This window comes from Saccostrea cucullata, unplaced genomic scaffold (assembly GCF_032062105.1).
Source record: "Saccostrea cucullata isolate Sc308-1 unplaced genomic scaffold, CSIRO_AGI_Scuc_v1 ctg16540, whole genome shotgun sequence".
NCBI lineage: Eukaryota > Metazoa > Mollusca > Bivalvia > Ostreida > Ostreidae > Saccostrea > Saccostrea cuccullata.
The window spans coordinates 3,149-12,766 of record NW_026941271.1 but is presented as its reverse complement, the minus strand read 5'-3'; the positions used below and the strand labels follow the sequence as shown (position 1 = coordinate 12,766).

The 9,618-nt window shown below is 34.5% G+C and overlaps 1 pseudogene; it reads right to left on the bottom strand.

The window, feature by feature from the left end:
- Window positions 1–55: 55 nt before the first annotated feature.
- On the bottom strand, window positions 56–6,244 carry LOC134257529 (N-acetylated-alpha-linked acidic dipeptidase 2-like; annotated as a pseudogene).
- Between the last annotated feature and the right edge of the window lie 3,374 nt (window positions 6,245–9,618).

Sequence of the window (9,618 nt, the reverse complement as noted above, 5' to 3'; positions counted from 1 at the left end):
AAGATGTTTAACAATCAAAATATAAGTGAAAAAAGATCAAAAGTCTCAGTCTTGCCTAATTGAATCCCGTTTTTGCTCATTAAGTCTCCAAAATCAGAATCAAGTTGTTTAATAAGATTATGCAGTTTAAGGGAGTAGTCCTCAACTTTGAATGGAATAATCAGGGAGTCAGCAAGGTTCCGTGCTAACTCCGCCCACGTTTGTCCCACTGCCCGGTGACGCTATATTCGAAAGGAATCTGCCATTACTACAACTTCGATGATAAAAACAAGTCTTGTCTTTCTTTGAATTTTTTCTGCATATGCAGATTTGTAAACAAGTTTAGAATAAAAAACTTCTTTATGCTAAATTTCATGCAATTTCTTTCACTTTGTTCAAAAATGAATCGGAGAAAACAGTTGTTACCTTGAAACCGCGGTCCATAATCTCGTCCACCACCTTAAAGGTCTCGTATTTTGAATGATAAAGTGGGTAGGAAGAAATTTTGTATTTGTTCTGTAAAAAATTGTTCACAGATAGTTTAATCATACACTATAGTAAGGCAGATGAAAATAACTATTCTGTCCTTTCTTTTTTCCACGAAAATATGACGCTTGTGATAAAATATATGAAATTCCTGATTTATTTTTAAATTCTCACTGAATTGTATGTGTATCGAATATCCAGACAGGGTAGACCAACACGTTGGATGAAAGGGGCATAATCACTACCAGACCCCATGTCCGCAATTCTGAAACCGTAAAATAAAATCCGTGAATTTATAACTGTATACCTAGTACCGGTATTTTTATCTTGAAAGTTTCGTGAAATATAAGATATTTTACTGACAACGTCAGATCGGCAAGAATTATACCTTGGAAGTTTAGTTGTCGTGTCTGGAAAAACTAGCCAACCATTTATCATAAACGGTTTTAATTGATAATTCCTGCTTTGTCCGGGTTTGGAACCTTCTTTGTAGCATCGTAAATAACAGAGTTTAACAACGGTGTACCAAGGGACCGAGCGAGTAATTACCTAATTACGAAAAAGCTTATTATTTTTTTTCAATCTTCATTTAATGTTCCTCAGACAAAAACAAAGAACAAAACAAAAACAAACACACAAAAAAGATGGAGAAATTCATTTAATGTACCTTGCACTGCAATATCCACGTTTAAATAGGCAACTGCTCGCGATCCCAGATTTTTCACATATTGCTACATTAAAAAAAATCATTTTCAATGAACTTTCTAATTTTTGAAAGCAAAATCTTCTATAAGTTTCATGCTAAAAAAATGTATTTTATTTCACCTCTATCCATTCTGTAGATCCTATAAGCCCATACTCTTCCGCACCCCAGCTACAGAAAACAATCGTTCTACGTGGGCGCCACCTGTCTACAAAGACAAGATTTAAGAAAATAGATCAAGATTCTCTAAAATAGCAGAATAGGTCATATCGGCATAAGGTGTTCAAAACAAATAAATATTTACTTTGCTATTTTTGAAAGGATTTGCAAAAAATATATTTTGTTATAATTTTATTTTAATTCTACATTGTATGTGTAAGTTTCAGTCTGATAATCAATAAAACTTCTAAAAGAGTTTGCTCATTTTTAACTCACTTGTTTGAACAAGATTTCCCATTACTCGGGACACCTCTTTCATTACCGCTGTTCCACTGGAGGGATCGATTGCTCCAAAGACCCACGCGTCACGATGGTTGCCCATCAACACATACCTATCTGAGAAATCAAAATTTTGCAAATTGCTAGTAAAGGACACAATGTTAATTTTATCTAAAATTAAAACTAATGTTTTTAATTATTTAAAAAAAGGTTCTTATTAGATGACCAGGTTCAATTCTTCCTCGGATGATCCCAAAAACATTGTAGGTTCTTCTTTTACTATTCTTCGTAGAAATTCTTATTCTTATCCGCCTAAAGAGAGAAAAATGAAAATGTAATTAAATATTACAATCGATACAGCATAATTATTCTTTAAAAAATTTAATGTTCACATACCATCCAGAGTTACTTAATTGTCCGCCATATCTATAAGTTATATTGAGGGCTCCTTTCCAGCTTTGTGGGACCTCATCTCCACTCATGTATCTGTTTTAAGTGACATAAACAGGAAGTCATTTCTTTACTTCAAACATATAAATGTGAAGATTGAAAATAACACACAGTAATCGATCTAAAAAATATATATATAAATGAAAATATGTGAAAAAGGGGCTTAAAACACGGACAGGTTGGGATCAAATTTAAAGATACATGCATTGTTTCACAGATATCAGAAGTACATATACCGGTATATTTGAAAAATATTTGATTTAAAATCATTCCAATAAATTACCCAATCAGTGTTTTGGCAACACCATATCCAATCGGATGAGACGGAATCTTGGGAAGCTTTGCCTCTCGATAGCTATTCATTCAATCTGTATGCATTCTCTGCAAGTGAAATCAGTAAAGAGCTTGTAATTTAAAACCATGCAATACAGTTAAACTCGGTTATAGCCAACATGCTTGTAATGAATTGACGCTTACAGTGAAGTCACTGTGATTTTCATTTCCTGTAGCTTTATTATATATTGTAAACTTGAGGGAGCTCGGGATAACGAATTACGCTAATAATCAACGAAGCAAAATCGTATGTCCCTGGCACTTCGATATAACCGTGTTTTAATGTATACATTAGAGAATGCCATTCTGTCTTTAAAAACTCGTTTAATACGAACACGGATATTGCAAAATCAAGGATAAAGCGAAGTTTTTTTTTATCCCCAGCTATATGAATAAAACAAATTTCTTATACGAATATAATGAATTATGGATATAGCGAAGTGATTTCAAAGGTCCCAGTGACTTCATAATAACCGAGTTTTACTGTACCTGTAGCCGGGTATCCCGGAGTAAGAGGGTCTCCCTTCCCGAGAAATATCGTCCCCCGCTGTGTGCCCGTGTCTGGGAGCCACCAGTCGTGGGGGTACACCTGGGAATTCTCACCGTCCACGGCGTAGTCCGCCGGATCAGAGTAGATTATTATTCCTGTAGCCCCATGAAGGTATGCTTGATTGACCTTATATAAAGAAATATATGGGAAATTGTTTAATACTACTAAGTGCAAAATCTAATGCTTTTTCCCTCAAATTTGACGGATCCCCCCCTTTACTAGTCTTCTAGTATATATTCACCTGGTGATTTAAAAAATGGTTTATTGTTATATTTCATATTTAAAAAAGTTTTTTAACAAAATGTATCTGTATATCAAATAAAAAATAATTGTTCTGTATTGCTGGATCCATACTTTAAGTGTATTATGCATTAAGTATAAATATTATTAAAAATCTTTATATAGGGATTATTAATTGTAAAAAAAAAAAGTTATGGGGAGAAGAAAAATGGCGGAAAAGAATAATCCCTGGAGAGTATATATCAAAGAGGGAAGTGTTCCTGTCCATAACAACCCCCTCGTTTTACAGACCTTGTCACCTCTGAAGATTTTGCCGTACCGAGCCAGTACGATTTTCCCTGTTACGTTGATGTTCGTATTGTTTGCCAGCCATCTATAATCCTCCACCCGTCCATAGTTTACGTACACAAGGTCCGTCTACAGAAAAACAATATCTGATCGTCAAATTTTCTTCAAGTTCATTTCTTAACAAATGTAAAAGAATACTAATCATAATGTTTTTTAGATGGGTATACTGATAGTAATCTATCCCACAATCAAATAATTTACACTGTTACATTTGAAACTACGTCACCCCCACCCCCCACCCCACCCCCCCCCCCCAAAAAAAAAACAAAAAAAAACCAAGGTGTCATAACTCATTGATTTGTATTGCTAAAAGTGACATGTGTGTTTAAAGTTTATGCAAATTATTACAAATATTATCAAAAACACTGAATTTTCGCCTACCGAACTTATATCCCCAGGTGCAGAGTAGGCATTAAATGGAGGTACAACATTTGACTTGTTTTCGCTCGGGTCCAGGATGGGTTCGTACAAGGCGGACTCCCACACAGTGTTATTAGAAGAATCGTAGACGAATATCTGGTTCATCTTGCTCTCGTCCTCTGTTTCCGGGTAGGACAGCAGTATGTCGTACGGTGTGATGAACGCTTCATAAGACCTGCTGATTTCCAGAAGTCATGAAGATCCTTGGCCTGATCATAATCTGCATCTGTTCCGGCAAGATGAGGATTTCTGGAGAGTTCACTTTTTAAAGAAAGAAACGTACAATATTTTTTCTGTGTTTTCCATTAAAATAATTATTCATTTTCAATGTCAATCAATGACGTAAACCGCGGTTGTCACAGTACTATTTTCAAAATAAATATCTCTGACCAGCTAAATTATGTAACATATTGAAAAGTCTCTTGACACTTTTATATTCATTACAAAATAGTTAATCTCATCTTTATCTGGTCTCTGAATTATATTATATACTTAGTAAATAGCAGTTTGTCATTTGTTTCAATGTTTGAAATTGCTTGTATAGTATCAAAAAATAGTATCAAGTATTTTAAATATTGGCATTATCCTGCCTTTAAAACTGCGCCGATTTTTTTTTTAAATTAGACATCATATAAAAAGACAAGATGTCTTCTTCAATTTTTATCCAAAAAAGACAGTGAGATTTTTCCATTTCAAATCTATACACATAGCTCTTTTTATCGAAGTAGAAGAGGATCGTACATTTTCATTGTAGTTTATGATGAATGAATTCTCTGGTGTTCATGTATATATCAGGATAATCACAAAAGTAATATTGCACTCATCTTCAGAAGAGTATTCCAACCAGTTTGAAAGGCAAATGTTTCTTAAAATTTCCTAAGTTCAGTACTTTTAGTACTTTGATTCAGTCCGTTTAGCGATATTGGCGGGGATGTCCATTAGATAACACAAACTAATAATTCAACTGCATGTACCATCTTATGTTTTCAGTTAAACATCACCCCTGTCGATATACAGGGACAAAGGTATCTCACAATGTCAGGAACATATTTATAGGGTCTGACATCCACCTAACTTAGGAATGTCAGATAGGGCTCATGGCTCACCCCCAAAAACCTGTCCTCTGTTGTGGCATAAATGCATTGAATAAGCAACGGGAGAAAATATATCGTCTTGAGATAAACCGTGATTCTGCATTGATAAGATAAAGATCAACACAAGAGAGAGAGAATCAAGCTGTCGGTAGCAGTGGCGGATCCAGGGGTGGACCAGTTTTGGATTGGGGTAAGGGCCCACAGCCACCCCCCCCCCCCCCACACACCCAAAAAAAAAAAGATTTATTGAATATTATGTACATTTTATACAAAAAAGGATGGGGCGCCCCCACTAAATCCGCCAGTGCCTACCGGTACGATGCACGATGTATCGTTTTTTAAACGAAGAAATGAAGGGGGGGGACATACTAAAAATTATTAAGAGAATAACTCCCACTCGTTTTAAACAAACTTTTTTTAATCTTGGAGGGTTCGACAATATGTCAACAAAATGTAAAAAAAAATATTTGTAGGACAGATAAAATAAACTAATAGGGTAGTTTTATTCTTTAAAAAGACTCTAGTCATTATGTTTCTCTTGCGTACTGTTAATATCTTGACATAATTAGTTATTAACAAATTACACTTTATTTTGGGATAATTGTGTGTATATACTTGTCATAAATATACAAAGTACATGCGCAAGGTAAAGTCAACAACATTTTTTATTGGTCTCCCCTAAAAAATGAATATCTCACATCTTTCAATAGTGTGCTGAGTTTCAAAAGGGTGCATTATCTTGACAAGATACGTACACTGTCAGTGTAGCATATGATATTAATGAAATTAACACGTTCAAAACACAACTGATAGGATCTCGCTGTGGTTAAAAATGCGTATTCATCAAATTTTGTTTGCAACCAAAAACATTTGAATGAATATGACAAATTCTTATTTTTTTTTAACCAACAAGTCAAATGAAAAAGAGAAAATCACAATATATTACCGTAAATACTGCCTAATATTTTCGCTCCTAATCTGACTAATGATCTCGGAGGAGATGGTTGGGTCTCCATCTTGAACAAGGCTTTCTGGTATCCCTGGAACATTTTCATTATTATCCTCCGTACAGAATCCAAATCTCCCAATTATCATACCGATTCCTAACCCCACGGCGGCCGCTATAAGCGTCCATAGTAAGAGTTTTCTCCTAGCTTGTCGGTGCACAGGGTTCATTGTTAACTTATCTTCAACCCTGAATAAACTTCGTAGTCGCCAAAAAATTCTCCTTGTACACTGCACTTATAAATTCGGCCGGCGTGGATATCGTAAATTGTTAAGTGTTGTGTTTGATCATTTTTGGCAAATAAAGGGTATATTGCCGTGTTATAAATTATAAAATCCTGCGAATTTGATGTTACACAGAGTAATATAGTTCCTGGACGCTTGTAGATCTAAGTAAGTGATAAGTGTCTTTTTGTGCTGGTAAGATAAACTTGACATGTTAATCCTACAAAGCAGCTTAATTGTGCAGACGTTATCTTTTTATCATTGATTAAGTTCCCTCAGCTCTATCCATTTTTTTTTCAAAAAGCGGGAGGGGTATTGCAAGAGGATAGTTTCTAATTCCCTCTTAATAGTTTATAATTATACTTATATGAACACTCATTATTCATTAATAAAAGACTGCATTGCGGGGGAGGGGATCGATGTTGAAAAGGACTATTAAAATACAACATGTATCTGTGTCCATCTTTCACACATCGATGTTATGAACAGAACACCCAATAAAGTATGTTTGCATAGTATATGGTACCTTGCTTTCAGAAAACTGCTTTTTATCGTTCGTTACTAAACAAGAGCAGATCCATTTTGAGATGGTTGGTTAATTCATATTTAGTCAAAAATTTTGTTTTAATTCCAGTGGAATTCTACGATTAGTTGCAATTCAAATGGACAAAAAAAAATGTCTCCTATGGAAAACGATGTTGCGAATCTTAAATCTAGGTCCGTGCACGACATCAGCCTCGATCATTCACAAGCATCATTACAAACTCAACGAGGACCAACATATGTACCTACATCAATTATAGAAATTAAAAGAACTAGTGGCGGATGTCAGTTTTGCATAGATTCACAGGAATAGGACACGTCCACACTATAATGCCGAACGATCTGTATCACTGCAAATTTGCCCAACCGGAGTAAAATTCACGCAATTCTTCATGTTCAAAAGCTAAAAAAAAAAGGCCAACCACTGCCATTTTGCAATAGATATATGAAAATCCATCTCAGGAGAATATCAAAAGCATGGAACTCATTTTTTGGACATTGCATGCATAAAATTGAATTGTAAGTAATGATAATATTTTTTTCATGAAACCGGGGATGTGGTGGGGGTCGAGAAACATTCTATACTCAGAGATTGTTTCCATACGCAATATATGATGGCTTTGAATATGGTCGAACTCTGACTTTTTGAACTCTGATGGTATCATGGCATATGATACAAAGCAGATCCCTTTTCCAAGAAATCATAACATTTTATAAAAAAGAAATGTAAGTTTGCAAAATTTCTTTTTCTTTTAACATTTATTATTAAAACTGGAATGTTTGGTTAGCATGAAAATGAATATAGATAACATATAAAAATAAACAAAAATAAACAAAAACTAAAAGCAATATAAGCATGCAAAGAATATCAATTAAGAAAAAACACATTAGTAATAACAGAAAATAAAGTACTTTATAAAAACTATATAAACTATATGGCACATTTTCCCTCTATTCCTGGAATATGGATCACAGCATCTTTATGTGTCTGTGTTTTAGTCAAAACTTCTAATCTCCGATGATGGCTTGTTCTGCTGAATAATAGAAATCAAGGTTGGACAATGAGTGACAGTTTATATATTTACATGTTTACATTCTTCAGCTAATGACAGTATAATTACCTTCTATTTCAAGTAAGAATCTCGCCAATCTCAAAACCGTCGTACATTCTTCTGTAAAAACAAGGAGACGAAAATGCAACTAACGGTACATCCACATAGAAAACAACTAAAGTCCCTGGACATGTATGTATTCATTTTCGATAAATCGATTGACATTAAGCACAATTTTGTTATAAATTTTATTATCTTGTGATAAGTATTATTTGTATGATGAAATCGCAGGGTTTCTAATTCCGCGAATATAGAGAATATTATCTCCTCAACCTAATTTCCTGCAGGAAAATAACTTTCATGCCAGTATTTTCTTTTTCATACTCACCGCCATGACGTCTTCGAAACATTGACAACGCCCACATTCTCTCACTTTCTGTGTGGCGATTAATAATGGATCGGACTCCGTCTCCAACATAACCCCAATCTAATCAGAGAAAAAAAGCAAACGTTTCTCTCGTGGCATACGTGACGGTGTAAATTTTTTCTTTTCGCAAGATCTGAAAAGGGCTTAATTTGGCTTCTTGGTTGAAAGTAATATGTTTATCGTTTGAATTTTAAAGCATTAAAAATTATGATGGTTATAAAAATCATATACATTTTGAAAACAAAAACCAAAGTGTTATCATATTCGCTAGCCAAGGGTGACGATCCGCTCCTCTCCTCTTTCAGAAAAGAGGAGAGGAGCGGATCGTCACCTCTTTCCAGCTAGCGAAGATCTGAAGCGGGTGACCAGCCTGGCTAGCGAAGTGAAGTGTTATATGCATGTTTCTTTTATGCCTCTTCTGAATAACCGCAATTACATGTAAATCATATATTATATTTATTTTCTACTACACAATACAATACAATAGTTGATCTCTTAAAACTGCACTACAGTATAGAGAAGGTACAAACATGAAATATGTACAATACAATACAATACAGCCTGCGTGAGAGAAAATAAACTAAAGAAACAATGAAAAATGTCATACAGGCACCTGACGTTACTTATTTTTCTTTAAATAAAGAAAAAAATGTGCCCTTACCTAATGATAAACATTTATATTTCCATTTCCAGTTGTTTTCTCTATGATAAACACTACAATAGTGAACCTTGTTAATTTCATGGTAATACCCTGTGGTATGTATATTTCTCTATTACTGAAAGGTCAGGTGTCAACCTGCATGTATATCACTTGCGTATAAATATACTAAAGAAAAAATAGATGTTTTGTTTAATTGTTTACTAAGTAATTTGATATGATATATCCTTTTAACAAACAAAATAAATAATGAATTATCTTCGGCTCGAAAGCAAGTCACTAGCGCAACGCTGTCCACTATCACCGAGGCCTCGCGAGATCGAGAACTCCACTTCCTGGTAAACAGCCACGTGGAGAAATTGACATTGCCACATGGATCTGCACGTACTCCATCATACTTGATACAGACATCGTCCTTAGTCATTACCACCCAACTTCTTACGCAACTCAACTTCTTCTGTTATCTTAACATCCATACAAATCGGTTTCCTGACCAACTCCCGTTTCATCAACTGCAACATTGCATTCAATATGGCGGTGGATAAGTGACATAGTGCCTATGTATATTCATGCTTCCGACAACCTAAATCTAGGTCACATATATATAATTAAAGTAAACAAGATTACTTTGATCATAATTTAAAATTCTTTTGTTGTTTATTTTATA